The sequence below is a fragment of the Oncorhynchus kisutch genome, unplaced genomic scaffold, assembly GCF_002021735.2.
Source record: "Oncorhynchus kisutch isolate 150728-3 unplaced genomic scaffold, Okis_V2 scaffold1351, whole genome shotgun sequence".
Taxonomy (NCBI): Eukaryota; Metazoa; Chordata; class Actinopteri; order Salmoniformes; family Salmonidae; genus Oncorhynchus; species Oncorhynchus kisutch.
In genome coordinates, this window is record NW_022263296.1 from 41,500 (window position 1) to 65,553 (window position 24,054).

The 24,054-nt window shown below is 41.2% G+C and overlaps 15 non-coding genes across 15 annotated transcripts; all 15 read right to left on the bottom strand.

The window, feature by feature from the left end:
• Positions 1-347: 347 nt before the first annotated feature.
• On the bottom strand, positions 348-420 carry trnav-cac (transfer RNA valine (anticodon CAC)). The gene has a single exon. It is a non-coding gene; the product is annotated as a tRNA-Val (tRNA).
• Positions 421-1,183: 763 nt separating this feature from the next.
• trnav-cac (transfer RNA valine (anticodon CAC)) lies at positions 1,184-1,256 on the bottom strand. Its single transcript has one exon. It is a non-coding gene; the product is annotated as a tRNA-Val (tRNA).
• A 513-nt stretch (positions 1,257-1,769) lies between these two features.
• Positions 1,770-1,842, bottom strand: trnav-aac (transfer RNA valine (anticodon AAC)). Its single transcript has one exon. It is a non-coding gene; the product is annotated as a tRNA-Val (tRNA).
• Positions 1,843-14,640: 12,798 nt separating this feature from the next.
• Positions 14,641-14,713, bottom strand: trnav-aac (transfer RNA valine (anticodon AAC)). Its single transcript has one exon. It is a non-coding gene; the product is annotated as a tRNA-Val (tRNA).
• A 1,722-nt stretch (positions 14,714-16,435) lies between these two features.
• On the bottom strand, positions 16,436-16,508 carry trnav-cac (transfer RNA valine (anticodon CAC)). The gene has a single exon. It is a non-coding gene; the product is annotated as a tRNA-Val (tRNA).
• Positions 16,509-17,021: 513 nt separating this feature from the next.
• On the bottom strand, positions 17,022-17,094 carry trnav-aac (transfer RNA valine (anticodon AAC)). Its single transcript has one exon. It is a non-coding gene; the product is annotated as a tRNA-Val (tRNA).
• Positions 17,095-18,268: 1,174 nt separating this feature from the next.
• Positions 18,269-18,341, bottom strand: trnav-aac (transfer RNA valine (anticodon AAC)). The gene has a single exon. It is a non-coding gene; the product is annotated as a tRNA-Val (tRNA).
• A 587-nt stretch (positions 18,342-18,928) lies between these two features.
• Positions 18,929-19,001, bottom strand: trnav-cac (transfer RNA valine (anticodon CAC)). The gene has a single exon. It is a non-coding gene; the product is annotated as a tRNA-Val (tRNA).
• Positions 19,002-19,514: 513 nt separating this feature from the next.
• On the bottom strand, positions 19,515-19,587 carry trnav-aac (transfer RNA valine (anticodon AAC)). The gene has a single exon. It is a non-coding gene; the product is annotated as a tRNA-Val (tRNA).
• Positions 19,588-20,174: 587 nt separating this feature from the next.
• On the bottom strand, positions 20,175-20,247 carry trnav-cac (transfer RNA valine (anticodon CAC)). The gene has a single exon. It is a non-coding gene; the product is annotated as a tRNA-Val (tRNA).
• A 513-nt stretch (positions 20,248-20,760) lies between these two features.
• trnav-aac (transfer RNA valine (anticodon AAC)) lies at positions 20,761-20,833 on the bottom strand. The gene has a single exon. It is a non-coding gene; the product is annotated as a tRNA-Val (tRNA).
• Positions 20,834-21,419: 586 nt separating this feature from the next.
• On the bottom strand, positions 21,420-21,492 carry trnav-cac (transfer RNA valine (anticodon CAC)). The gene has a single exon. It is a non-coding gene; the product is annotated as a tRNA-Val (tRNA).
• Positions 21,493-22,005: 513 nt separating this feature from the next.
• On the bottom strand, positions 22,006-22,078 carry trnav-aac (transfer RNA valine (anticodon AAC)). Its single transcript has one exon. It is a non-coding gene; the product is annotated as a tRNA-Val (tRNA).
• A 586-nt stretch (positions 22,079-22,664) lies between these two features.
• On the bottom strand, positions 22,665-22,737 carry trnav-cac (transfer RNA valine (anticodon CAC)). The gene has a single exon. It is a non-coding gene; the product is annotated as a tRNA-Val (tRNA).
• Positions 22,738-23,250: 513 nt separating this feature from the next.
• trnav-aac (transfer RNA valine (anticodon AAC)) lies at positions 23,251-23,323 on the bottom strand. The gene has a single exon. It is a non-coding gene; the product is annotated as a tRNA-Val (tRNA).
• Positions 23,324-24,054: the final 731 nt, after the last annotated feature.

Sequence of the window (24,054 nt, forward strand, 5' to 3'; positions counted from 1 at the left end):
GCTTTGTCATTATGGGGTATTGTGTATAGTACCCATTAAAAACTAGCGGTCACATCAAGCAGCTGTAATGACAGAAAACAATCTACATTTTAGTTTTTTTTTACCTTGGATTATATTGCCATTTATTTGGATATATCCATTACAATGACCCTGATAAATGAATTTGCCTGGCTCAGAGAAGCTGTCAGTCTGGTCACATTCATACAGATCGCACGGAGGAGGTCCCCCAAAAAACGGCAACATTGATTCACAGGTCGGAGAGGTAGACAGCAAGGTTTAGACAAACCTCAACTGTTTCAAACCAAATGTTAGCCTCTGGACATTGGGAAATATTGAATATTACAAAATGTTTCCGCCCGGTTTCGAACCGGGGACCTTTCGCGTGTGAGGCAAACATGATAACCACTACACTACGGAAACCTAATGTGTGGAAACGTAAGGGTGTGACTGACTTTGGCTGGGTGGGACATTTATCGCTCTCAGAACCTAATGAAATCAGAAATGACTTAGTCCATTAATTAAGCAATAATGCTTGAGAAGCCGGGAATTATTGTGTGCCGCCGGCTCTTGGAAGAGGCTTGGTGGTTCAAAACTTCTTCCATTTAAGAGTGATGGAAGCCACTGTGTTCTTGGGTACCTTCAATGCTGCAGAAATGACCAATCATTTGAATTAACCACAGGTGGATTCCAATCAAGTTGAAGAAACATCTAAGGATGATCAATGGAAACAGGATGGACCTGAGCTCAATTTCCAGCCTCATATCAAAGGGTCTGAAAACGTAAGTATATACGTTTTTTTTTAAATATTTTTTTCATTAATAAAAACTATATGTTATCGCTTTGTCATTATGGGGTATTGTGTATAGTACCCATTAACAACTAGCGGTAACATCAAGCAGCTGTAATGACAGAAAACAATCTACATTTTTGTTTGTTTTACCTTGGATTATATTGCCATATATTTGGATATATCCATTATAATGACCCTGATAAATGAATTTGCCTGGCTCAGAGAAGCTGTCAGTCTGGTCACATTCATACAGATCGCACGGAGGAGGTCCCCCAAAAAACGGCAACATTGATCCACAGGTCGGAGAGGTAGACAGCAGGGTTTAGACAAACCTCAACTGTTTCAAACCAAATGTTAGCCTATGGGCATTGGGAAATATTGAATATTACAAAATGTTTCCGCCCGGTTTCGAACCGGGGACCTTTCACGTGTGAGGCGAATGTGATAACCACTACACTACAGAAACCTAATGTGTGGAAAACTAAGGGTGTGACTGACTTTCGCGTGTGAGGCGAACGTGATAAGCACTACACTACTGAGACTACAATACAAAAAGAGGAAGTCGAGGAAAATATTAGGAATGCCCACAAGTCTACCTCACATAATATCCCAAATTGAGTACCACAGAAAGAGCCATAATACCCATTAAAAACTAGCGGTCAAACAGGAAAATGCTTCCAATCGTTTTTCCACCATTCATGTTCCCCACGGGGGATTTTAAAAACACTTGAAATAAGGGCTGTGTTTCTTGTCGGCTTACCCTGGCATGGTAAACTATTTGAATCATTATGGACCTCAGACCATACATAGCATGAATGTATGCAGAGCGCCCAAGCTAGCCACACATGCAGAGTGTGTTATGCAACTAAAAAAGGTAAGTCTGAATAGCAAATATTGAGAAGTGCGAAGAAAAAGCATGAATTCCGAAATTGGGACCGAGTCCTAAGTGAATAGGCTTACTGTCCAATTTTTTAAAATATGTTTCCGCCCGGTCTCGAACCGGGGACCTTTCGCGTGTTAAGCGAACGTGATAACCACTACACTACGGAAACCTAATGAGTGTAATTCAAAGGGTGTGGCTGACTTTGGCTGGGTGGGACATTTATCGCTCTCAGAACCTAATGAAATCAGAAATGACTTAGTCCATTAATTAAGCAATAAGGCTTGAGAAGCCAGGAATTATTGTGTGCCTCCGGCTCTTGGAAGAGTCTTGGTGGTTCAAAACTTCTTCCATAATTATCCTGTTAAGGCTATGGCAGAATACTGCCCCCGTTGGAGAAATGCGTGCCCATAGTAAACTGACAAAAAATCTGTAAAAAATTGCTAATATATGCATATAATAAATATTATTGAATAGAAAACACTCTAAAGCTTCTAAAACCGTTCAAATTATGTCTCTATGTAAAGCAGAACTCACAGGGCATCCATTCTTCCAAACTCTTTCTGTCATCAGAAAAGTTGGCCCAACTTTGACGTCATCGCCCCCACCCTTCCCAACCAGCTACAGATCTGGAAACAGTTTCTATCTCTTCAGCGCGATGTCCTCTTTCAATGGGGCGCGTCATTGTGAAGATTGCGCGCTCCCTCACCCTTTGGCGGGGCGAAACCCTCCGGTCACGCAATAATACGTGCGCGCGTCTGCAAATTCTGTCTTTTGTTCCAAGATCCACCAAACGACGTAGGCTTCTCCTTTCGAGCTTATATCTTTTATATATGATTAAAACATGTTTTAGCTCGAATTTGAACTTAGTTTGACCAGTTTAGTCGACATATAATATGTAATTTTGAAGTTTCGATGCGCAACCCATAGATTTTTGAGTGCTTTTCAGCCGAAATTAGTCTCGTTTGATAACCCAAAGACACACATTTGAAAGGGAAACGCTGGTTTTGGTAAGTATGACTTCTTCCACGACTTCTGATCGAACAACGGCTAAGGTAAGGGAAGATTTATGTGGTTATTATGTGTTTCTGTGGACTCCGAAATAGCGAAGTCATATTGCTAATCTATGAGCGCCGTCTCATATTATTGACAAGTGAACGAATTCTGTAACGTTAAAAATAAATGTAACACAGCTGTTTTATTAAGAAGAAGTGTATCTTTCTAAGTATATGTAGAACATGTATATTTAGTCAACGTTTATGATGTGTATTTCTGTTATCTGGCAGAGTTATCATAATTTCTCCGGGCATTGTTGTAGCATTTTTTGGCCATGACCTTCTATGTAAACCGTGATTTATGGATATAATTTGCATATTATTGAAAAAAACATTAATGTACTGTATAACATGTCCTATTCCTGTCATCTGATGAAGATTTTCAAAAGGTTAGTGAATTATTTTTCTTTTAATCCTGCTTTTGTGATTGCATCTATTGTTCTACAAAATGGCTATGTAAATTAGCCTATCTTTGGTGGTGGTTTGACATAAATATGTGCTATGTTTTCGCCGTAAAACATTTTAGAAATCTGACTTGGTGGCTAGATGAACAAGGTGTTTATCTTTCATTTGAGCTATTGGACTTGTTAATGTGTGGAGGTTAAATATTTCTAAGAATATTTTTGCGTTCTGTGTGCCACTGTGTCAGTTGAGCAGTGGGGGAGGGTACCCCTAGCGGGACGTGTGGGGCCATGTAAGAGTGATGGAAACCACTGTGTTCTTGGGTACCTTCAATGCTGCAGAAATGACCAATCATTTGAATTTACCACAGGTGGACTCCAATCAAGTTGAAGAAACATCTAAGGATGTGTAGAGAAATGCTATTTCTTATGTAGGTGACCAAACTATTGTTAAGGGGGGGCTACAACTCAGAGTTGAGCCTGTGGGGTCCCCTACAGGATAGCTCCCGCATTACACTAATGGCCAAAACCAGCGCACACACACATAATCTCCTTTGTGTGCCCGAAGAGGATTCTACGATGACGGACAGACAACTGAGCCAATGGCGGAAGACTACAGACTACACCCCAGCTGAACCAATCCAAAGATACGATCTTCCAGAATCAACCTACTTTCTTTTCTATATATTAGTGGTGTACTGATTGTAACGGTCTCTTCTTCGTCTGCGTTTCCGTACGAACCAGCGGGAGAGCCGTAATTACGTTGTTCTAGATATCTTCACTCTGAATAAACTGTAGCTTGTCATACAATTTACCACCTTGTCTGAATCGATCCTTGACCGACTCGCCCGTCTACATATCCAATTTCTAACAGAAATGGTAGCAGAGTATAGTTTACTAACGATCCAGTCGAAGTGAGTTGATTCTGGTGTGGGGGAGGCGAGTTGGTGAAAGGACGATTCATAAAAAATAAAAATAAAAGACGGGTGAAGACTTTCGGGGGAGGGCAACAATTCTGCTCAACTCGGAAAACTGATTTCAAGGTGCACCATAAAAAAATAAGGTAAGCAAAAGCCTGTTAAATCAAACTTTGCATATTGTGGTAAAGTCTGTCCAAATTTTTATCAGTTTTTCCGAGTAAGTATGAATTCTTGTGTAAATTTATAATTTGCTGAAGAGTCGAAATAACAGTGTATGTGAACATATGTAGTAACGAACCGGCGACGGCCGGTGTGATTTAAATCATTGATGAGATATCAGTAAGGGGATAGCTAATTACTATTCATTAACTCTGGCGCCGAGGGGACAAATTGTAATTTTGGGACCCGTGACCCGGTCAGCACAGTCTGCTAGCTTTCAATGATGAGTGATCACTGTTTTGTCTTTGATAGTTCCGATAGGGGTCGGGAATAGAGATCAGTAGGGGATAGCTAATTACTATTCATTAAATCTTGTGCCGAGGGGACAAATTGTAATTTTGGGACCCGTGACCCGGTATGGCTCAGTCTGATAGAGATTCACCGATAGGGGTCGGACATGTGTAATAATTCTGATAGGGGTCAGCTCGATAGGGATCAGGAATAGAGATCAGTAGGGGATAGCTAATTACTATTCATTAACTCTGGCGCCGAGGGGACAAATTGTAATTTTGGGACCCGTGACCCGGTCAGCACAGTCTGATATAAATTCACTGATAAGGATCGGCTTTCAGGGGTCAGAGATATAATGTGTTGTTTTGTCTTGTTTTGTCTATTTGTAACTGTTTATGTTATGTTAAAATGCAATGTGGTTGTAATTGTTTCCATTAAGATTGTTGGTGGTTAGATAGAGGGAGAGAGAGAGAATTATAATAAGGGATATTGGATAAATCCGAAACTTCTATATTGTATGTACCTATGTTAATAGGTACATGTATAAATGTATAATCAGGAATGAAATGACTGATGTATAATTGAAATAATACCTGAATATAATATTTAAATATTGAGACTAAATAGTCGAATAGATCCCTTGGTTGTGCGCTCCATAATGCTATACAAACCCATGCGTTTTTTCTCAACCTGAATATACGAAGGAGAAGCTCTGAGATAAGGCAGAGTACGAGCAATAGTGTCTCTTCGAATACATCGTGGGTATTAATCAACGTCGGGCGAAGTATATGCTAACTATATTCAGATGGAAGGAGAGAATTTCGATTAAAACTACGATTAAATTCCGATTGAATTAAATTAAATTACGTTTAAAGCAAATTCACAATGGCGACCCCCAATACTCCAAAGCTGAGGTTTAATGAGTTCCTAGAACAAAAAATTGAATATAGATCAGGGGGAAAGGAACGATGGACGCCTATAAAGAAAGTTTGGGAGGGATTGAAGTTAAGATGGACACAAGCAGGTTATCTAGGGGGGTGGCCGCCAACAGGGGCCCAGCTGAAAACAATGGAATGTGAGTTGAGAGGGACGTAGCAGGAGGCCAGAGACAAGGAAGTTGAAAGAAATAAAAACCATGTATTTAAGAACCAAGGGACCAAACAGAGAATGAATAGAAGGCGGGGCCATTGCGTCTCCCACTGGTCTGCTTACTGGCGTAAATGAAGATTTGTAAGAATCAAATCCTGTGCATGAAACACGCTTGATATTCAGTCGGGGACTAATATCGATATGAATGAGGTCGGGGACAAAGCGAGTGTGGTACATTAGGTATTTCAGTTGGAGCTGGAACCGGTGAGAATGTTGAAAAAGTCGCAGGCTTGCTGATGAGATTTATACCATAGAATATTGAGGGGGGTGCATGACTGTTGGAAAGAGTGTTAAACTCTATTAACGCAAATTTCTTTTTGCGGATTTATATTATGAGGTTTGAACTATACTAATGTTGTAGAATTACATAATCAACATCTGAACATACTTACGTTAAACATTAATTGAGCCACTGAGTAATAGATAAGCTGTACACTAGGTACGGGGCGAAGGGTGTGGTCGATGTAAGACTGGAGTGGTGTTCTAACCAAAATTATTTAGTTATTTTAATTCATTTACACAAGTACTTCCCGGGTATTGATTTTGGTTTGATTGTTCAGATAACATCATTGAAATTAAACAGGAGGTCAAGGTATACTAACATTAGAATCTGTTTTCATTATGGAGAACAATGAAAGGCCCGCAGAGTGGATTGCAGGCTGAGGTTTTTATGTTAAAGGGACAGTGCACATTTATCACAGTTGTGTGTGTCTGTCTAATGGCTGGGTATTTAAGAAGTATTTGGGGGAGACAATTTGGAGAAACACGAATAAGACATGAAACATCGAGACAAATTATTTGAGTTTGAGGGGATTATCATAATTTTTAGGTTTTGTTTTTGTAGTAAATGTTTGGGGTAAGGGGATTTCCATGTTCCCAGAGACATGATATTTTAAAGAGGCACGCTCACATATGGAACCTTTATGAGTTTTTATTTTATTTTATGAGTTTTAATTACACAAGTGATTTTTATTTTAAGGATAAAGGGTTCTTTAATATGTCTAATATGGTATGGAACACAAATGTGGGGGGATGGTGTAACCCGTGACCGGATTTCATGGCTCTCTCGGGTGGTCTGATCAGCCACAAGGGGGTGCCATTTGAATAATACATTTGTGGTCATGGGTAATACTGTTTAAAAAAAAAAAAAAAACTTAATTATAGTGGAGTTTACTTAACCTATATAAAGACTTTAGTAATTGCCACCATAGACATGTTTTTCTAAAAATAAAAATCCATGAGTTTAGATAAAGCCAAACATTGAGACATTTAGTTAAAATGTGGAAACATGGGAAAAGGCAGACAGATGAGCCCTCCCCCGCACTGCAGAGACCTTGACGGTTGGAGAGCAGAGAGGAGAAGTTTTAGAAGGGAGCCAGGACGAGCAAAGATAACGGAGTGTGTAGATAACAGTCACTGAGTGAAGACAAAAGGGAGAATTGGACATGTGGAAAATTTAAAGGGGCGCTCCTACATGATAATGTCAGAACAGAAGGATAATATACTAATCTTACCTAAGTCATTATTTAGAGTAGGTAAAGTTGTTACCTGGGCAAAGCCAGGTATCAAAAGGGGGATAGGTAAATTGTGGTCTAGGATAGGATGGGGCCTATTGGATAAACTAATATTTTTTTAAATGTAGCTAACAAATGGGATTAGAAGTTAAAGATAGAATCAGATAAAACATGAGAAACTGTTTGTTAACCAAGCCTGTATGTCCAGCATTTTATGCATTATAGGTGAACTGCAGGTGAAGTCACTCAATCCAGTCCCAGAGGCTTGTTGGGGTCCAAGGTCTCCTGGTGACAGCTAGCTGAAAGAGCTACCCGGATTCATATCGCACGGTGGGAGGGTAAGACACACTGACACTATCGAACAATAAACAGTGTTCGAGAGGAGAACTGGAATTAACAGAATTCCGGGGGCCATCTCTCGAATGAAGAAAATCCTCCCTGTCCTGTCACCCCTGTTTTTGTTCATAGAAGTGAAGATGTGTCTGGCTCTTGCTAAGTGATGTGTTCTCGGGGAAAGGGTGGGGCTTCACATGGAAGCTGTTTGTCTGAGCTGTCTTATCGTGGGTGACATCCCAAATAACACAGCTCCGGATGAATCAGTACCCGAAGCCTCAGCTGGTTTGACCACCCTGGCTCACGGGTTGACAGAAAACACTGGGGTGGATACTTCTCTGATTAATGGGGTTTGATAGTATGTTTAGAAAATGGGGAAAATATTATGATCACTGTACTATGGGCTACATTCACCTGTGTGACTGTTTTAGTTTTATGGGGCTGTTGTCTAATTCCCTGTGTATGAGGCCTTATTTCCAGGACTCTGGAGAAATCGATGGAAATAGATGGTGATGTACCAGCGGATTCCAGGTTCTGACCCGTGGAATGCTGAATGTATGTCTACAGAACAAGTGGACGAAAATTATAAATGAAATTATATTAAATTGGGAGGGTGTCCGTATGGGGATTACAGGATAACCGACTTGGGACAGTTCTGGGATTGGAAGAGAGGGTATCCTTAAAGCAGAGGGGATCCCACAAAGGTGGATAGGTTTTCCATGATATGGGAAAACCTGGGAGCACTGTTGAACTTTGTAAAGGTGATGAAATCTTGCTAACCATCAAAACGATTAAGCTCTCTGATGCAGGCACTTACACCCTCGGACTACAAAGGACCGGGACAGACACGATGGGTGTGTTTTCTATTAAGGTGTTGCCAAAACCAGAGGTCCCAGATGAACCAGGGCCAGACACACTCCTCTACCACCCCTGGACCGAACCTGCCACCACTGTGTTAAAAATCCCATTCAGGTAATTAATGTTAGAGACTATTCAGCTATTGATCAATTAGGCACTGAGACTGGTGTTATTGGTAGGGACAATTTGTGGCTTTCTTATATGAGGTATACAGTTAAGACCCTGAAAAGAAAGGACTGCATGAGTTACATGAAACATTGGTCATGATACACCTGTTCTGGCTACACACCCATTTGCTATAGGAGAAGGAGAGGGGTGGTTGTGTATTCTGAGAGGTTTTTACCTGGTTGAGGCCAATTCAACTCTCTGTTCCTCTTTGAGCCTTGTGTTTCCTACAGTACCTCCTCATCGGGCCCCTTGGGCTGTTGAGGCATATGAGGGCAATTACAGTTGCATCACGGGTACAGGTAATGGCATTGATTATGGGAGATTGCCTGAAGCTGATTGCAGTAGTAACATAACCATTAATTCCACTTGGCCAGTTACAGGCCTAAACCAAACTAGTGGTCTGGCTGATGTGTGGTGGATCTGTGGACCCAAAAGAGTGCTGAGACCCATTCTTAGAGGAGACTGGCAAGGTACGTGTGCTCTGACCAGTTTGATAATTCCACTGACCATTGTTGATGTTACTGCTGAACAGTTGTTGGGTTCTGTATCCAGGGGACCTGAAAACATTCCATCCCATGGGAGACATAGAAGTAGTGCTCCATGGACAGAGGATGTAGTTGACATACACACTAACCTGTTGGGAGTGCCGGTGGGGGTTCCTCATGAGCTTCAGGCCTTGGGCAGGAATGATGGATTATAGGTCCAGCCATATGGGGGCGTATGCAAGATGTTCGGTGAACAATGTTGCACGTATATTCCTAATAACACCAGTCCAGATGGTAGTATATCTAAGGCCCTTAGTGGGCTTGATGCACTATCTGCTGAGATGAGGACCATGGCGGGGGTGGAGGAGTCTGGCCTGTTCTCTTGAGTGGGAGCCTGATTTTGGTAAGTACACTAGAATGGTGGTTACTGGATTTCTGACCCTAATTTTTGTATTTTTGTTATTTGATGTAGTGTGCTGCTTGCATCATACCGTGTTTCAAGAAGTCTGTTACAGATGTGGTGAAGGCTTCAGGCATGATGATGCCTTTGCTTGATGCTCCAGTTGGAGATGCTGATACTGAAGCATGCTTTCAGGGGAGGATGAGACTGACTGAGGATGACCCATGGTATGCTGTGGGTGAGGTAGTAGAATAAATCTTACACCACCACAGTTCCTTGTTATACATCTTTATGATGGGTTTTCTTTCCAGTATGTTTGTTCTCCCTGTTGTGAAGGTTTCGAGTCCCTGGGTGGCATGAAGCCCAACTGGTGCAGGATAGGAGTAGCTGAGAGGACCAGATGGTTTATAATAATGCTTTGCTTTGCTTTACTCTGTTTTCCATGACCAAAGTTTTATCCGGTATCTTACATGTCAATAAACAATAAAGTGTTATCCTGTTTTTGCTAAGTGACACCCTTGTGGGTGTCAAAAGGGGGACTTAAATTTCACACCATTTTTTTTTTGTTCTGTTTTTGAATGAGCTGTTCTCTTTTTGACATGAAGGTATTTTAAACTCTGTGACTGTTATATGATTCATTGCTGAATTTTTGTTCACACCCTTGGGGGTGTGAAAAAGAGGGATTATTGGTTCCTGTGTTTTACATTATAGCCATTACCATATATATGATTGAATATTATCTGCTGTTGGCTTGTGTTGATGTATGCAAGTGTTATGCAACATAGCTGACTTGAAACATTGTTAAAAGTGTCAGTGCCAGGGGACTTTCTCATGCTGGAAAAATACAGAAGGGAGGGCACATTCAGAGCGTGGGGTTGCGAGAACAAGCGTTTTTTTTGTTAGATAACAGGAGCCAGGTGCGTGATAACGGTATGGAGCATGAGAGCCTGGCTGCAACTTCTCTTATGACATTCCAGAATCGCATTGCAGTAGATATGCTACTGGCGGAGAAAGGTGGAGCTTGTACTATGTTTGGTGAACAGTGTTGCACTTTCATCCCTAGTAACACAGCCTCCGATGGTAGCTTGGCCCTAGAAGGTTTGAGGACGCTTAATGGTAAAATGAAATCTCATTCTGGGATGGATACCTCGATGTGGGACTCCTGGATGAGTGCGTTTGGTAAATATAAAACCCTGGTGTCCTCCATTTTGGTATCCATTTCGGTGTTCGCTGCCATTTTAGTTCTCTGTGGATGCTGTTGCATTCCATGCATCCGTTCCCTTGCCACTAGGGTTATCTCTAAAGCCATTGACCCTTCCTCCCCTTCCCAGATGTTTCCTCTGCTGGATAAAGACCTACTTGAATTCGAGGATGAGGAGGAGAGTGCCTATTAGATTTACATTATATCTGCTGTTGCCTTATGGGGATGTATGTATGTGTTAACAAGTGGATCATTCCGCCTGACTTGCCTAGTTTAAGTCACATCTCTTTGGAGATGTGAAGAGAGGGAATCACAACTTTTTCCTGCGGGAAAAAGTTGGCTTATGTAGACAAGCATTTTACTTTTATTTTGAGCTGTTGTTCTCCGCTCTGTTAAATGAGGGTTGTAAGTTCCTAGGTGGCTGGTAGCCAACTTAGTACATAGTGGGATTGAATGGAGAACATGATGTAATACATATATATCTATTTCTGTTTAAAACCGTGCCTTATTTCATAGTCCCCTTGGGAGAAGTTTCTCTTTGTGTCTGGATCCAGTTAGGTTGTGTCACGTCTCTGGTGAGACGTGAAGAGAGGGTTTTGTAGAGAAATGCTATTTCTTATGTAGGTGACCAAACTATTGTTAAGGGGGGGCTACAACTCAGAGTTGAGCCTGTGGGGTCCCCTACAGGATAGCTCCCGCATTACACTAATGGCCAAAACCAGCGCACACGCACATAATCTGCTTTGTATCTTAACATTGTGTGCCCGAAGAGGATTCTACGATGACGGACAGACAACTGAGCCAATGGCGGAAGACTACAGACTACACCCCAGCTGAACCAATCCAAAGATCCGATCTTCCAGAATCAACCTACTTTCTTTTCTATATATTAGTGGTGTACTGATTGTAACGGTCTCTTCTTCGTCTGCGTTTCCGTACGAACCAGCGGGAGAGCCGTAATTACGCTGTTCTAGATATCTTCACTCTGAATAAACTGTAGCTTGTCATACAATTTACCACCTTGTCTGAATCGATCCTTGACCGACTCGCCCGTCTACATATCCAATTTCTAACAGATGATCAATGGAAACAGGATGGACCTGAGCTCAATTTCCAGCCTCATAGCAAAGGGTCTGAAAACGTATGTATATACGTTTTTAAAAAATATTTTTTTCATTAATAAAAACTATATGTTATCGCTTTGTCATTATGGGGTATTGTGTATAGTACCCATTAACAACTAGCGGTCACAGCAAGCAGCTGTAATGACAGAAAATAATCTAGGTAGACTGCAAGGTTTAGACAAAACTCAACTGTTTCAAACCAAATGCTAGCCTCTGGGCATTGGGAAATATTGAATATTACAAAATGTTTCCGCACGGTTTCGAACCGGGGACCTTTCGCGTGTGAGGCGAACTTGATAAGCACTACACTACATAAACCTAATGTGTGGAAAACTAAGGGTGTGACTGACTTTCGCGTGTGAGGCGAACGTGATAACCACTACACTACTGAAACTACAATACAAAAAGACGAAGTCGTGGAAAATATTAGGAATGCCCACAAGTCTACCTCACATAATATCCCAAATTGAGTACCACAGAAAGAGCCATAATACCCATTAAAAACTAGCGGTCAAACAGGAAAATGGTTCCAATCGTTTTTCCACCATTCATATTCCCCACGGGGGATTTTAAAAACACTTGAAATAAGGTCTGTGTTTCTTGTCAGCTTACCCTGGCATGGTAAACTATTTTAATCATTATGGACCTCAGACCACACGTAGCAGGAATGTATTCAGAGCGCCCAAGCTAGCCACACATGCAGAGTGCGTTACGCGACTAAAAAAGGTACGTCTGAATAGCAAATATTGAGAAGTGCGAAGGAAAAGCATGAATTCCGAAATTGGGACCGAGTCCTAAGTGAATAGGCTTACTGTCCAATTTTTTAATATATGTTTCCACCCGGTCTTGAACCGGGGACCTTTCGCGTGTTAAGCGAGCATGATAACCACTACACTACGGAAACCTAATGAGTGGAATTCAAAGGGTGTGACTGACTTTGGCTGGGTGGGACATTTATCGCTCTCAGAACCTAATGAAATCAGAAATTACTTATTCCATTAATTAAGCAATAAGGCTTGAGAAGCCGGGAATTATTGTGTGCCGCCGGCTCTTGGAAGAGGCTTGGTGGTTCAAAACTTCTTCCATTTAAGAGTGATGGAAGCCACTGTGTTCTTGGGTACCTTCAATGCTGCAGAAATGACCAATCATTTGAATTTACCACAGGTGGACTCCAATCAAGTTGAAGAAACATCTAAGGATGATCAATGGAAACAGGATGAACCTGAGCTCAATTTCCAGCCTCATAGCAAAGGGTCTGAAAACGTATGTATATACATTTTTTTTTAAATATTTTTTTAATTAATAAAAACTATATGTTATCGCTTTGTCATTATGGGTTATTGTGTATAGTACCCATTAAAAACTAGCGGTCACATCAAGCAGCTGTAATGACAGAAAACAATCTACATTTTAGTTTGTTTTACCTTGGATTATATTGCCATTTATTTGGATATATCCATTACAATGACCCTGATAAATGAATTTGCCTGGCTCAGAGAAGCTGTCAGTCTGGTCACATTCATACAGATCGCACGGAGGAGGTCCCCCAAAAAACGGCAACATTGATCCACAGGTCGGAGAGGTAGACAGCAAGGTTTAGACAAATCTCAACTGTTTCAAACCAAATCTTAGGTTCTGGGCATTGGGAAATATTGAATATTACAAAATGCTTCCGCCCGGTTTCGAACCGGGGACCTTTCGCGTGTGAGGCGAATGTGATAACCACTAAACTACGGAAACCTAATGAGTGGAATTCAAAGGGTGTGGCTGACTTTGGCTGGGTGGGACGTTTATCGCTCTCAGAACCTAATGAAATCAGAAATTACTTAGTCCATTAATTAAGCAATAAGGCTTGAGAAGCCGGGAATTATTGTGTGCCGCCGGCTCTTGGAAGAGGCTTGGTGGTTCAAAACTTCTTCCATTTAAGAGTGATGGAAGCCACTGTGTTCTTGGGTACCTTCAATGCTGCAGAAATGACCAATCATTTGAATTTACCACAGATGGACTCCAATCAAGTTAAAGAAATATCTAAGGATGATCAATGGAAACAGGATGGACCTGAGCTCAATTTCCAGCCTCATAGCAAAGGGTCTGAAAACGTATGTAAATAAGATTTTTTTTTTTTTTTTTTTATTAATAAAAACTATATGTTATCGCTTTGTCATTATGGGGTATTGTGTATAGTACCCATTAAAAACTAGCGGTCACATCAAGCACCTGTAATGACAGAAAATAATCTAGGTAGACTGCAAGGTTTAGACAAAACTCAACTGTTTCAAACCAAATGCTAGCCTCTGGGCATTGGGAAATATTGAATATTACAAAATATTTCCGCACGGTTTTGAACCGGGGACCTTTCGCGTGTGAGGCGAATGTGATAACCACTACAATACGGAAACCTAATGTGTGGAAAACTAAGGGTGTGACTGACTTTCGCGTGTGAGGCGAACGTGATAACCACTACACTACTGAAACTACAATACAAAAAGAGGAAGTCGTGGAAAATATTAGGAATGCCCACAAGTCTACCTCACATAATATCCCAAATTGAGTACCACAGAAAGAGCCATAATACCCATTAAAAACTAGCGGTCAAACAGGAAAATGGTTCCAATCGTTTTTCCACCATTCATATTCCCCACGGGGGATTTTAAAAACACTTGAAATAAGGGCTGTGTTTCTTGTCAGCTTACCCTGGCATGGTAAACTATTTGAATCATTATGGACCTCAGACCACACGTAGCAGGAATGTATTCAGAGCGCCCAAGCTAGCCACACATGCAGAGTGCGTTACGCGACTAAAAAAGGTATGTCTGAATAGCAAATATTGAGAAGTGCGAAGGAAAAGCATGAATTCCGAAATTGGGACCGAGTCCTAAGTGAATGGGCTTACTGTCCAATTTTTTAAAATATGTTTCCGCCCGGTCTCGAACCTGGGACCTTTCACGTGTTAAGCGAACGTGATAACCACTACACTACAGAAACCTCTCAGAACCTAATGAAATCAGAAATGACTTAGTCCATTAATTAAGCAATAAAGCTTGAGAAGCCGGGAATTATTGTGTGCCGCCGGCTCTTGGAAGAGGCTTGGTGGTTCAAAACTTCTTCCATTTAAGAGTGATGGAAGCCACTGTGTTCTTGGGTACCTTCAATGCTGCAGAAATGACCAATCATTTGAATTTACCACAGGTGGACTCCAATCAAGTTAAAGAAATATCTAAGGATGATCAATGGAAACAGGATGGACTTGAGCTCAATTTCCAGCCTCATAGCAAAGGGTCTGAAAACGTATGTAAATAAGTTTTTTTTAAATATTTTTTTCATTAATAAAAACTATATGTTATCGCTTTGTCATTATGGGGTATTGTGTATAGTACCCATTAACAACTAGCGGTCACAGCAAGCAGCTGTAATGACAGAAAATAATCTAGGTAGACTGCAAGGTTTAGACAAAACTCAACTGTTTCAAACCAAATGCTAGCCTCTGGGCATTGGGAAATATTGAATATTACAAAATGTTTCCGCACGGTTTCGAACCGGGGACCTTTCCCGTGTGATGCGAACGTGATAACCACTACACTACGGAAACCTAATGTGTGGAAAACTTAGGGTGTGACTGACTTTCGTGTGTGAGGCGAACGTGATAACCACTACAGTACTGAAACTACAATACAAAAAGAGGAAGTCGTGGAAAATATTAGGAATGCCCACAAGTCTACCTCACATAATATCCCAAATTGAGTACCACAGAAAGAGCCATAATACCCATTAAAAACTAGCGGTCAAACAGGAAAATGGTTCCAATCGTTTTTCCACCATTCATATTCCCCACGGGGGATTTTAAAAACACTTGAAATAAGGGCTGTGTTTCTTGTCAGCTTACCCTGGCATGGTAAACTATTTGAATCATTATGGACCTCAGACCACACGTAGCAGGAATGTATTCAGAGCGCCCAAGCTAGCCACACATGCAGAGTGCGTTACGCGACTAAAAAAAGGTACGTCTGAATAGCAAATATTGAGAAGTGCGAAGGAAAAGCATGAATTCCGAAATTGGGACCGAGTCCTAAGTGAATAGGCTTACTGTCCAATTTTTTAAAATATGTTTCAGCCCGGTCTCGAACCGGGGACCTTTCAAGTGTTAAGCGAATGTGATAACCACTACACTACAGAAACCTCTCAGAACCTAATGAAATAAGAAATGACTTAGTCCATTAATTAAGCAATAAAGCTTGAGAAGCCGGGAATTATTGTGTGCCGCCGGCTCTTGGAAGAGGCTTGGTGGTTCAAAACTTCTTCCATTTAAGAGTGATGGAAGCCACTGTGTTCTTGGGTACCTTCAATGCTGCAGAAATGACCAATCATTTGAATTTACCACAGGTGGACTCCAATCAAGTTAAAGAAATATCTAAGGATGATCAATGGAAACAGGATGGACCTGAGCTCAATTTCCAGCCTCATAGCAAAGGGTCTGAAAATGTATGTAAATAAGTTTTTAAAAAAATTTTTTTTCATTAATAAAAACTATATGTTATCGCTTTGTCATTATGGGGTATTGTGTATAGTACCCATTAACAACTAGCGGTCACAGCAAGCAGCTGTAATGACAGAAAATAATCTAGGTAGACTGCAAGGTTTAGACAAAACTCAACTGTTTCAAACCAAATGCTAGCCTCTGGGCATTGGGAAATATTGAATATTACAAAATGTTTCCGCACGGTTTCGAACCGGGGACCTTTCGCGTGTGAGGCGAACGTGATAACCACTACACTACGGAAACCTAATGTGTGGAAAACTAAGGGTGTGACTGACTTTCGCGTGTGAGGCGAACGTGATAACCACTACACTACTGAAACTACAATACAAAAAGAGGAAGTCGTGGAAAATATTAGGAATGCCCACAAGTCTACCTCACATAATATCCCAAATTGAGTACCACAGAAAGAGCCATAATACCCATTAAAAACTAGCGGTCAAACAGGAAAATGGTTCCAATCGTTTTTCTACCATTCATATTCCCCACGGGGGATTTTAAAAACACTTGAAATAAGGGCTGTGTTTCTTGTCAGCTTACCCTGGCATGGTAAACTATTTGAATCATTATGGACCTCAGACCACACGTAGCAGGAATGTATTCAGAGCGCCCAAGCTAGCCACACATGCAGAGTGCGTTACGCGACTAAAAAAGGTATGTCTGAATAGCAAATATTGAGAAGTGCGAAGGAAAAGCATGAATTCCGAAATTGGGACAGAGTCCTAAGTGAATAGGCTTACTGTCCAATTTTTTTAAATATGTTCCCACCCGGTCTCGAACCGGGGACCTTTCGCGTGTTAAGCGAACGTGATAACCACTACACTACTGAAACCTAATGAGTGGAATTCAAAGGGTGTGACTGACTTTTGCTGGGTAGGACATTTATCGCTCGCAGAACCTAATGAAATCAGAAATTACTTAGTCCATTAATTAAGCAATAAGGCTTGAGAAGCCGGGAATTATTGTGTGCCGCCGGCTCTTGGAAGAGGCTTGGTGGTTCAAAACTTCTTCCATTTAAGAGTGATGGAAGCCACTGTGTTCTTGGGTACCTTCAATGCTGCAGAAATGACCAATCACTTGAATTTACCACAGGTGGACTCCAATCAAGTTAAAGAAATATCTAAGGATGATCAATGGAAACAGGATGGACCTGAGCTCAATTTCCAGCCTCATAGCAAAGGGTCTGAAAACGTATGTAAATAAGTTTTTTTTCAAATATTTTTTTCATTAATAAAAACTATATGTTATCGCTTTGTCTTTATGGGGTATTGTGTATAGTACCCATTAAAAACTAGCGGTCACATCAAGCAGCTGTAATGACAGAAAATAATCTAGGTAGACTGCAAGGTTTCGACAAAACTCAACTGTTTCAAACCAAATGCTAGCCTCTGGGCATTGGGAAATATTGAATATTACAAAATGTTTCCGCACGGTTTCGAACGGGGGACCTTTCGCGTGTGAGGCGAATGTGATAACCACTACACTACGGAAACCTAATGTGTGGAAAACTAAGGGTGTGACTGACTTTCGCGTGTGAGGCGAACGTGATAACCACTACACTACTGAAACTACAATACAAAAAGAGGAAGTCGTGGAAAATATTAGGAATGCCCACAAGTCTACCTCACATAATATCCCAAATTGAGTACCACAGAAAGAGCCATAATACCCATTAAAAACTAGCGGTCAAACAGGAAAATGGTTCCAATCGTTTTTCTACCATTCATATTCCCCACGGGGGATTTTAAAAACACTTGAAATAAGGGCTGTGTTTCTTGTCAGCTTACCCTGGCATGGTAAACTATTTGAATCATTATGGACCTCAGACCACACGTAGCAGGAATGTATTCAGAGCGCCCAAGCTAGCCACACATGCAGAGTGCGTTACGCGACTAAAAAAGTTATGTCTGAATAGCAAATATTGAGAAGTGCGAAGGAAAAGCATGAATTCCGAAATTGGGACAGAGTCCTAAGTGAATAGGCTTACTGTCCAATTTTTTAAAATATGTTTCCACCCGGTCTCGAACCGGGGACCTTTCGCGTGTTAAGCGAACGTGATAACCACTACACTACGGAAACCTAATGAGTGGAATTCAAAGGGTGTGACTGACTTTGGCTGGGTGGGACATTTATCGCTCGCAGAACCTAATGAAATCAGAAATTACTTTGTCCATTAATTAAGCAATAAGGCTTGAGAAGCCGGGAATTATTGTGTGCCGCCGGCTCTTGGAAGAGGCTTGGGGGTTCAAAACTTCTTCCATTTAAGAGTGATGGAAGCCACTGTGTTCTTGGGTACCTTCAATGCTGCAGAAATGACCAATCACTTGAATTTACCACAGGTGGACTCCAATCAAGTTAAAGAAATATCTAAGGATGATCAATGGAAACAGGATGGACCTGAGCTCAATTTCCAGCCTCATAGCAAAGGGTCTGAAAACGTATGTAAATACGTTTTTTTTAAATATTTTTTTCATTAATAAAAACTATATGTTATCGCTTTGTCATTATGGGGTATTGTGTATAGTACCCATTAAAAACTAGCGGTCACATCAAGCAGCTGTAATGACAGAAAATAATCTAGGTAGACTGCAAGGTTTCGACAAAACTCAACTGTTTCAAACCAAATGCTAGCCTCTGGGCATTGGGAAATATTGAATATTACAAAATGTTTCCGCACGGTTTCGAACCGGGGACCTTTCGCGTGTGAGGCGAACGTGATAACCACTACACTACGGAAACCTAATGTGTGGAAAACTAAGGGTGTGACTGACTTTCGCGTGTGAGGCGAACGTGATAACCACTACACTACTGAAACTACAATACAAAAAGAGGAAGTCGTGGAAAATATTAGGAATGCCCACAAGTCTACCTCACATAATATCCCAAATTGAGTACCACAGAAAGAGCCATAATACCCATTAAAAACTAGCGGTCAAACAGGAAAATGGTTCCAATCGTTTTTCTACCATTCATATTCCCCACGGGGGATTTTAAAAACACTTGAAATAAGGGCTGTGTTTCTTGTCAGCTTACCCTGGCATGGTAAACTATTTGAATCATTATGGACCTCAGACCACACGTAGCAGGAATGTATTCAGAGCGCCCAAGCTAGCCACACATGCAGAGTGCGTTACGCGACTAAAAAAGGTATGCCTGAATAGTAAATATTGAGAAGTGCGAAGGAAAAGCATGAATTCCGAAATTGGGACAGAGTCCTAAGTGAATAGGCTTACTGTCCAATTTTTAAAAATATGTTTCCGCCCGGTCTCGAACCGGGGACCTTTCGCGTGTTAAGCGAACGTGATAACCACTACACTACGGAAACCTAATGAGTGGAATTCAAAGGGTGTGACTGACTTTGGCTGGGTGGGACATTTATCGCTCGCAGAACCTAATGAAATCAGAAATTACTTAGTCCATTAATTAAGCAATAAGGCTTGAGAAGCCGGGAATTATTGTGTGCCGCCGGCTCTTGGAAGAGGCTTGGTGGTTCAAAACTTCTTCCATTTAAGAGTGATGGAAGCCACTGTGTTCTTGGGTACCTTCAATGCTGCAGAAATGACCAATCACTTGAATTTAACACAGGTGGACTCCAATCAAGTTAAAGAAATATCTAAGGATGATCAATGGAAACAGGATGGACCTGAGCTCAATTTCCAGCCTCATAGCAAAGGGTCTGAAAACGTATGTAAATATGTTTTTTTTAAATATTTTTTTCATTAATAAAAACTATATGTTATCGCTTTGTCATTATGGGGTATTGTGTATAGTACCCATTAAAAACTAGCGGTCACATCAAGCAGCTGTAATGACAGAAAATAATCTAGGTAGACTGCAAGGTTTCGACAAAACTCAACTGTTTCAAACCAAATGCTAGCCTCTGGGCATTGGGAAATATTGAATATTACAAAATGTTTCCGCACGGTTTCGAACCGGGGACCTCTCGCGTGTGAGGCGAACGTGATAACCACTACACTACGGAAACCTAATGTGTGGAAAACTAAGGGTGTGACTGACTTTCGCGTGTGAGGCGAACGTGATAACCACTACACTACTGAAACTACAATACAAAAAGAGGAAGTCGTGGAAAATATTAGGAATGCCCACAAGTCTACCTCACATAATATCCCAAATTGAGTACCACAGAAAGAGCCATAATACCCATTAAAAACTAGCGGTCAAACAGGAAAATGGTTCCAATCGTTTTTCTACCATTCATATTCCCCACGGGGGATTTTAAAAACACTTGAAATAAGGGCTGTGTTTCTTGTCAGCTTACCCTGGCATGGTAAACTATTTGAATCATTATGGACCTCAGACCACACGTAGCAGGAATGTATTCAGAGCGCCCAAGCTAGCCACACATGCAGAGTGCGTTACGCGACTAAAAAAGGTATGTCTGAATAGCAAATATTGAGAAGTGCGAAGGAAAAGCATGAATTCCGAAATTGGGACAGAGTCCTAAGTGAATAGGCTTACTGTCCAATTTTTTAAAATATGTTTCCACCCGGTCTCGAACCGGGGACCTTTCGCGTGTTAAGCGAACGTGATAACCACTACACTACGGAAACCTAATGAGTGGAATTCAAAGGGTGTGACTGACTTTGGCTGGGTGGGACATTTATCGCTCGCAGAACCTAATGAAATCAGAAATTACTTAGTCCATTAATTAAGCAATAAGGCTTGAGAAGCCGGGAATTATTGTGTGCCGCCGGCTCTTGGAAGAGGCTTGGTGGTTCAAAACTTCTTCCATTTAAGAGTGATGGAAGCCACTGTGTTCTTGGGTACCTTCAATGCTGCAGAAATGACCAATCACTTGAATTTACCACAGGTGGACTCCAATCAAGTTAAAGAAATATCTAAGGATGATCAATGGAAACAGGATGGACCTGAGCTCAATTTCCAGCCTCATAGCAAAGGGTCTGAAAACGTATGTAAATACGTTTTTTTAAATATTTTTTTCATTAATAAAAACTATATGTTATCGCTTTGTCATTATGGGGTATTGTGTATAGTACCCATTAAAAACTAGCGGTCACATCAAGCAGCTGTAATGACAGAAAATAATCTAGGTAGACTGCAAGGTTTCGACAAAACTCAACTGTTTCAAACCAAATGCTAGCCTCTGGGCATTGGGAAATATTGAATATTACAAAATGTTTCCGCACGGTTTCGAACCGGGGACCTTTCGCGTGTGAGGCGAACGTGATAACCACTACACTACGGAAACCTAATGTGTGGAAAACTAAGGGTGTGACTGACTTTCGCGTGTGAGGCGAACGTGATAACCACTACACTACTGAAACTACAATACAAAAAGAGGAAGTCGTGGAAAATATTAGGAATGCCCACAAGTCTACCTCACATAATATCCCAAATTGAGTACCACAGAAAGAGCCATAATACCCATTAAAAACTAGCGGTCAAACAGGAAAATGGTTCCAATCGTTTTTCTACCATTCATATTCCCCACGGGGGATTTTAAAAACACTTGAAATAAGGGCTGTGTTTCTTGTCAGCTTACCCTGGCATGGTAAACTATTTGAATCATTATGGACCTCAGACCACACGTAGCAGGAATGTATTCAGAGCGCCCAAGCTAGCCACACATGCAGAGTGCGTTACGCGACTAAAAAAGGTATGTCTGAATAGCAAATATTGAGAAGTGCGAAGGAAAAGCATGAATTCCGAAATTGGGACAGAGTCCTAAGTGAATAGGCTTACTGTCCAATTTTTTAAAATATGTTTCCACCCGGTCTCGAACCGGGGACCTTTCGCGTGTTAAGCGAACGTGATAACCACTACACTACGGAAACCTAATGAGTGGAATTCAAAGGGTGTGACTGACTTTGGCTGGGTGGGACATTTATCGCTCGCAGAACCTAATGAAATCAGAAATTACTTAGTCCATTAATTAAGCAATAAGGCTTGAGAAGCCGGGAATTATTGTGTGCCGCCGGCTCTTGGAAGAGGCTTGGTGGTTCAAAACTTCTTCCATTTAAGAGTGATGGAAGCCACTGTGTTCTTGGGTACCTTCAATGCTGCAGAAATGACCAATCACTTGAATTTACCACAGGTGGACTCCAATCAAGTTAAAGAAATATCTAAGGATGATCAATGGAAACAGGATGGACCTGAGCTCAATTTCCAGCCTCATAGCAAAGGGTCTGAAAACGTATGTAAATACGTTTTTTTAAATATTTTTTTCATTAATAAAAACTATATGTTATCGCTTTGTCATTATGGGGTATTGTGTATAGTACCCATTAAAAACTAGCGGTCACATCAAGCAGCTGTAATGACAGAAAATAATCTAGGTAGACTGCAAGGTTTCGACAAAACTCAACTGTTTCAAACCAAATGCTAGCCTCTGGGCATTGGGAAATATTGAATATTACAAAATGTTTCCGCACGGTTTCGAACCGGGGACCTTTCGCGTGTGAGGCGAACGTGATAACCACTACACTACGGACACCTAATGTGTGGAAAACTAAGGGTGTGACTGACTTTCGCGTGTGAGGCGAACGTGATAACCACTACACTACTGAAACTACAATACAAAAAGAGGAAGTCGTGGAAAATATTAGGAATGCCCACAAGTCTACCTCACATAATATCCCAAATTGAGTACCACAGAAAGAGCCATAATACCCATTAAAAACTAGCGGTCAAACAGGAAAATGGTTCCAATCGTTTTTCTACCATTCATATTCCCCACGGGGGATTTTAAAAACACTTGAAATAAGGGCTGTGTTTCTTGTCAGCTTACCCTGGCATGGTAAACTATTTGAATCATTATGGACCTCAGACCACACGTAGCAGGAATGTATTCAGAGCGCCCAAGCTAGCCACACATGCAGAGTGCGTTACGCGACTAAAAAAGGTATGTCTGAATAGCAAATATTGAGAAGTGCGAAGGAAAAGCATGAATTCCGAAATTGGGACAGAGTCCTAAGTGAATAGGCTTACTGTCCAATTTTTTAAAATATGTTTCCACCCGGTCTCGAACCGGGGACCTTTCGCGTGTTAAGCGAACGTGATAACCACTACACTACGGAAACCTAATGAGTGGAATTCAAAGGGTGTGACTGACTTTGGCTGGGTGGGACATTTATCGCTCGCAGAACCTAATGAAATCAGAAATTACTTAGTCCATTAATTAAGCATAAGGCTTGAGAAGCCGGGAATTATTGTGTGCCGCCGGCTCTTGGAAGAGGCTTGGTGGTTCAAAACTTCTTCCATTTAAGAGTGATGGAAGCCACTGTGTTCTGGGTACCTTCAATGCTGCAGAAATGACCAATCACTTGAATTTACCACAGGTGGACTCCAATCAGTTAAAGAAATATCTAAGGATGATCAATGGAAACAGGATGGACCTGAGCTCAATTTCCAGCCTCATAGCAAAGGGTCTGAAAACGTATGTAAATACGTTTTTTTTTAAATATTTTTTTCATTAATAAAACTATATGTTATCGCTTTGTCATTATGGGGTATTGTGTATAGTACCCATTAAAAACTAGCGGTCACATCAAGCAGCTGTAATGACAGAAAATAATCTAGGTAGACTGCCAAGGTTTCGACAAAACTCAACTGTTTCAAACCAAATGCTAGCCTCTGGGCATTGGGAATATTGAATATTACAAATTTTTCCGCACGGTTTCGAACCGGGGACCTTTCGCGTGTGAGGCGAACGTGATAACCACTACACTACGGACACCTAATGTGTGGAAAACTAAGGGTGTGACTGACTTTCGCGTGTGAGGCGAACGTGATAAACCACTACAATACTGAA